We start from the raw sequence: 5,861 nt of genomic DNA, 5'->3' as shown, positions 1-5,861 counted from the left end.
CCTGCCCGCAGGACACCGTCCCGCCCCGGCTTCGGGCTCGCCTGGCTCCCGGCTCGCCAGGGGGCGGAGCCCGGGATACAGCACAGCCTGGCGCAGGCCCTGGGGCGCTCTAGGGGGCCCCAGGCCGAGTCCGGGTCTGCGCCCTTGGAGGGTGGGCTGAGGACCTGGGGGCTTGCAGCAGCGCGTCTTGGAACGTTAAATTCGGAGAGCCCAGAAGTGGGACTCTATCTCAGGATGCCTGCATACAGCCTTCGAAGAATGGGATCCCACATCTGCGCCGCTAGGCCATCCTAGCTGCCCCCTCCGCCACCATGACTCCTGGGAATCTCTCTGCTGGGGGCCGAGGCTGCAGAGCTGAAGATGCAGAGGTGGAGGGTTGCCCACTGGAGAAGAAAAGGAACACGGTGAACCCCCTCAACCTTCACTTCGTTTTTTTACTTAAATAAATTCAAGTCCTTTTGAGAGTCTAGGTAGCTACCTAAATTGTTCTTTGTTTGGAATACAGGTGCCCAGTCCTAAAAGTTGAGTTCACATCAACAAAGAATAAAAATCAGGTTAGAGAGCATGGTGGCTCATGCCAGGAATAGTAGCCCTTTGGGAGGTGGAGGAGGGGTGATCGCTTGAGGCCAGAAGTTAGAGGCTGCAGTGAGCTATAATTGCACCACTGCAGCATTCCTGCCTCTGTGTAACAGAATTAGGCTAAGGTTAACTCCAGAGCAGTGGTTGTCAAACTTGAACACCTGTCAGAACCACCTGGAATGCTTTTTGAAACATATTACTGGGCCCTACCCACCGTGTGTGATTCAGTAGATCTGGTGTGGGTCACAGGCCTGCAAGACTAACAAGTTCCAAAGTGTGGGTGATGTGTTGGTTTGGGGATACACTTAGAGAATCCTAAGTCTATATATCTCTGATATGTTAACATTTTGTCTTTGTCTAACAATTTGTAGGAAACCATTGTAGCTAATATTTGTGTGCCAGAAGGAAAGTTCTGCAGAAATACTAGAGGGGGACTTGAAGTCACCGGAGATGGGGGCTGCCTGAGTCCTCTCCACTGAGGCACCCAATAAATCCTCAAACCCCCTTGCTGGCATGTGCGTAGGGGTGCAGGAGCACAGCTAGAGCCTCTGTGCCCTATGTGGTGACAAGAGGAAGAAGGCAGACTCTCAGAACAAATGTACCCGCTGGTCCTAAATCCAGCCTGTCCACAGAGGGCATGGCCCTTTTCCCATCTTCAGCAGCCCTGGGGTGGTGAGATGTGGCCAATCCAGGGGCCACCCAGGGGCTCTTTCCTCAGGGCCCTGACCTGATCTCAGCCCCTGTGGTGAGTTGGTTGGGGGTTGGGTAGGTTAGAGCCTCCACCTGCCGCAGGCATCCTAGGAGAGATGGGGAACAAGTCCCAAGGAGATAGAGCAGGAACAGGGCTTGGGCCATGCCATCCCTTCTGTCCGCTTCATTCCAGGATGGAGAGAGAGGTGGTGGGGCCCTCTTGCCACCAAGTTCTGTGTTCCCATAAAGGCCAAATTGTGGGCACCTCCCCACCACAGCCCAGGTGAACAGCTTCCCTCAGTATTTCTCTGTAGGCGTTGGGGCCTTCCACAGGTTACTCTACCTCTCTGGACTTCAACCCAATGGGTCTTACAATTTTCATGGAGTCAGAGGGACTAGAGGAAGCTTGTCCTCAAACCCCCAAGTCAGGGCATCCAAGGCCTCTCAGACCACTTGGGAAAGGGAGAGGCATCACTCAACATTCCTGAGCTGCCATCCAGGCACTGCCAGGGTTTGTATGTGGGGGAGGTCCAGGGTAGGAAAACTAGCCAACAGAACTATTTTTATTTTGGAGAAGGGAGCTTGAGGTTTGAGGGGAGTCCCTCAAATCCCTCAAGTGCAGCCCCTGCCTTAGTACCTGCTGTGTTTCTTTCTGTTTTGAGCTGCAACACAGGCCTCTTGCTGGACACATTGAAATCTTCATCCCCTGCAGAGCCACCACCTACCTCCTGGAGCTACATGTTGTTTGTGCAGTGCCAGCAGCAGCCTGGTGGGCCGAATTTAAGAGAAAGCTCTGGGCCCACCAGCAGCAGCAGTCACGAAGCCTAGGGATTTATTCTCCAGCAGACATACAATGTGGACTCAGATCAGCGCTTTATGATTTGGTTTTGAGTTACAGCTCAGCACACCATGAGCTTGGTTATTAGGCCCTGAACACAACTCTTCTGAGAAGGGAGGAGTTTGAAGAGGTGGGGGCCACAGAATTATGCCAGAGCTGTTTGGGGCCAGTGAGAGCAAGAACCATTGCTCTACTGGCCACCAAAGATCCTCCCCAAAGGCATCCCTTTGGTGACAGGGTGGAGCTCGTTAGAACACCCCTTAGTAAAAAGGATCTTCACACAAATGGTCTACAAACATATAAAAGATGTTCAACATCACTGATCATCAGAAAGACGCCAATCTGGGGTGGTGCCTGTGGCTCAGTGAGTAGGGCACAGGCCCCACATAACGAGGGTGGCAGATTTGAACCCGGCCAAACTGCAACAAAAAATAGCCGGGTGTTGTGGCGGGCACCTGTAGTCCCAGCTACTCAGGAGGCTGAGGCAAAAGAATCACCTAAGCCCAGGAGCTGGAGGTTGCTGTGAGCTGTGATGCCACAGCACTCTACTGAGGGCAATAAAGTAAGACTCTGTCTCAAAAAAAAAAAAGAGAGAGAGAGAGAGACACCAATCAAAACCACAATGTGATAACACCTCACCCCTGTTTGAATGGCTACTACAAGAAAAGAAAATAACATGTTAGCAAGGATGTAAAACCTTTGTCCACTCTGGTGGGAATGTAAAATGGTGTAGTCAGTGTGTAAAATAGTAAGGAGGTTCCTAAAAAAAACAAAAATAGAACCACCATATGATCCAGTAATTCCACTTCTGGGTATATACCCCAAAGAACTGAAAGCAAAATTTCAAAGGGATCCTGTATTTGTACACCCATGTTCATAGCAGCACCATTCATGATAGTCAAGGGGTAGACGCAATCTGAGTGTCTACCCATAGATGAATGGATGAATAAAATATGATATATACATACAATGGAATATTGTTCAGCCTTAAAAAGGAAGGAGATCTGTCATAGATAAAATAAGCCTTTCGCATAAGCACAAATACTGTTTGATTCTACTTAGATGAAGGACCTACACTACTCAAATTCACAGATATAGAAAGCAGAATGGTGGTTTCAGGAGCTGGAGGAAGGGGAAATAGGGAATGGTTTAATGGGTACAGTGTTTCAATTTTATAAGAAAAAAAAGGTCTAGGCCAAACCAAAGGGCTCATGCCTGTAATCCCAGTACTTTGGGAAGGCCCAGGGAGGAGAATTCCCTGAGGCCAGGAGTTTTGAGACCAGTCTGAGCAACATACTTAGACCTTGTTTCTACAAAAAACAACTTTAAAATTACTGGGTACAGTAGCACGTGCCTGTAATCCCAGCTACATGGGAGCCTGAGGCAAGAGACTTGCTTGAACCTGGGTATTTGAGGTTACAATGAGCTATAATGACACTGCTGTACTTCAGTCTGGGGGACAGAAGATAAATGTTCTGGAGATCTATTTCAGAACTACCTAAATGTATTTAGCACTACAGTATGTTTTTTTGTTTGTTTGTTTGAGACAGAGCCTCAAGCTGTCGCCCTGGGTAGAGTGCCGTGGCATCACAGCTCACAGCAACCTCCAACTCTTGGGCTTAAGTGATTCTCTTGCCTCAGTCTCCCAAGTAGATGGCAAATTTAATTTTATTATTTAACATGAAAAAAATAAATGAAAAAGGTGGGTACTGCAATAGCCATTTAGCCCTGTCTTCCCAACTCATAGATGAGAAAACTGAAGCCCTGAGAGGCATGCCTTTGCCCAGGTACGTGGCCCTGGTGATTCCAATCAGGACAGGCTTGGCAGACAGTGTGATCACAGGGCAATGCACAGGCCAATGAGCAGCCGGGCTCAGGCTCATCCCTCCACCCTCAGAGGCCAGGATTGGTGCCAGCTGTTAATAGGTGACTAAAGAGGGCTAAAGACTCACATATGCCAGGGGGCACGTAGGCCCAGGTGGGTTATCTAGAAAATTCATTCAAGAGGAAAAACCCATGTGTGGCTGATGTCAGCTAAACCTCCCCAGCCAACTCTGAGAGCCAAAGCCCTGAGCTCCTCTGGGGAGGGCCCCTACACCCCTGGTGCCCCCTCTCCCTTGTCTTTCACCCTCCCAGCCTGTAGGCAGCTTTAATGGATTAAAGAGTGAGGGAAACAAACCTGGATTCAAATTCCAGTTCTACTACTGCCTGAGTCTGTTTCTACATCTCTTAAAACAGGTAGGGAGCTGGCTTAGCGGCTATGGCACCCGCCACATACACCGGAGATGGCGGGTTCAAACCCAGCCCAGGCCTGCCAAACAACAACTACAACCAAAAACTAGCCGGGCGTTGTGGTGGGTGCCTGTAGTTCTAGCTACTTGGGAGGCTGAGGGAAGAGAATGGCTGAAGCCCAAGAGTTTGAGATTGCTGTGAGCTGTGACGCCACAGCACTCTACCAGGGTGACATAGTGAGACTCTGTCTAAAAAAAAAAAAAACCAGGTAAGGGGCTGATTCAGAGCATGCACATAGCAGGTATTTAGTAAAAGGCAGCCAGCTGCTAGTTAGTACTGAGGGCTCTAGTGCTGGGCTCATTGTTTCTATCCAGGGGCCACCATTTCCTCTGTGTGACCTGTCTATGCCTCACCCGATTCATCTGTAAAATGGAGCTAATAGTACTAAGGTTGCCGTAAGGGTTAAGTGAATTAGTTCATTTATGAGGGTTTGGAACCATGCCTGGCACATAGTCTGTGCTCAGATACAAACCACTGTTGGGAGGTACAGAGGCTGGACTGTGTGTGTGTGGCCTCCAGGTATTCCAGTCATTTTCTTTTACAATGGCCCCAGCTGAGGTCTAACAACAGAAGATACTGTGTGGCTTCAGGTCTGCCTCCTACTTAAGGAGAAGGTATCTGGTCCTTGTTAAGTGAATGCATGTTTGTGACAGTGAGCTTCTAAGAGGGCTGGGGAGATGGGGCACAGATTCAAATCACAGGTTGCGCAGGGAGGAGGGGGGGCCGAGGGCAACTGAGGCGGCAGGAGACCCCTTGGGAAAGGGGTCTGGGTGGGTAGGGTGATAGGGTGGAGGGGATGATGGAGTCATGGCTAGTCCACAGCTGTCCTGAACTACCAGCTGAGTGGCCCCAAGGCCTCAGGCCAACAGGGAAGTCCCCTGAAATGTCACTAGCTCCAGTAGACACTGACTCTTCCTCTGCCGCCCCAACCACTGAAGGACACCTACTGGCCTAGGCCTACACCCCTACAGATATGGAGTGGTCCAGGCACAAAACACCTCCCCAGCCCCACTCTGGGTCCTCAAAGGCCCTGGCCACTCCCACCTTTCACCTGTGACCCTTTGCTGAGAACCCCAGTCCCTGCCTATGCTGCTGGCAGACATCACCAATCAATCCTGCTATGCTCCTGCTGAGCACCAGGAAGCTCAAAGCTTTAACTCTGAGCTCCAGGGTCCTATCAGACTGGAGCTGGTCATCTCTGAGGGCGAGGAGACCCAGAGGAACTTTCCAGGGATCCACGGCTAGGCTGTTTTCCCCTGTGGAATGCTAAGAGTGGACTCTAATAGTCCTCTCTGCAGCAAGGAATTGGTAGTAGTAGTGGTGGTGGGGTGGCTTCAGGATTTGGGTTTAATCCCAAGCACGAGGGCAGGCAAGGAAAGGATTTGGTTTCATTCCTCTTGATGCCCAAGCCTTGGCCAGAGCCCCAGGGCGCAGGAGTGAAGGCGTGTGGCCGCCCAGCCTC

Source organism: Nycticebus coucang, chromosome 14 (assembly GCF_027406575.1).
Source record: "Nycticebus coucang isolate mNycCou1 chromosome 14, mNycCou1.pri, whole genome shotgun sequence".
NCBI lineage: Eukaryota > Metazoa > Chordata > Mammalia > Primates > Lorisidae > Nycticebus > Nycticebus coucang.
This window is presented reverse-complemented; position numbering follows the sequence as displayed.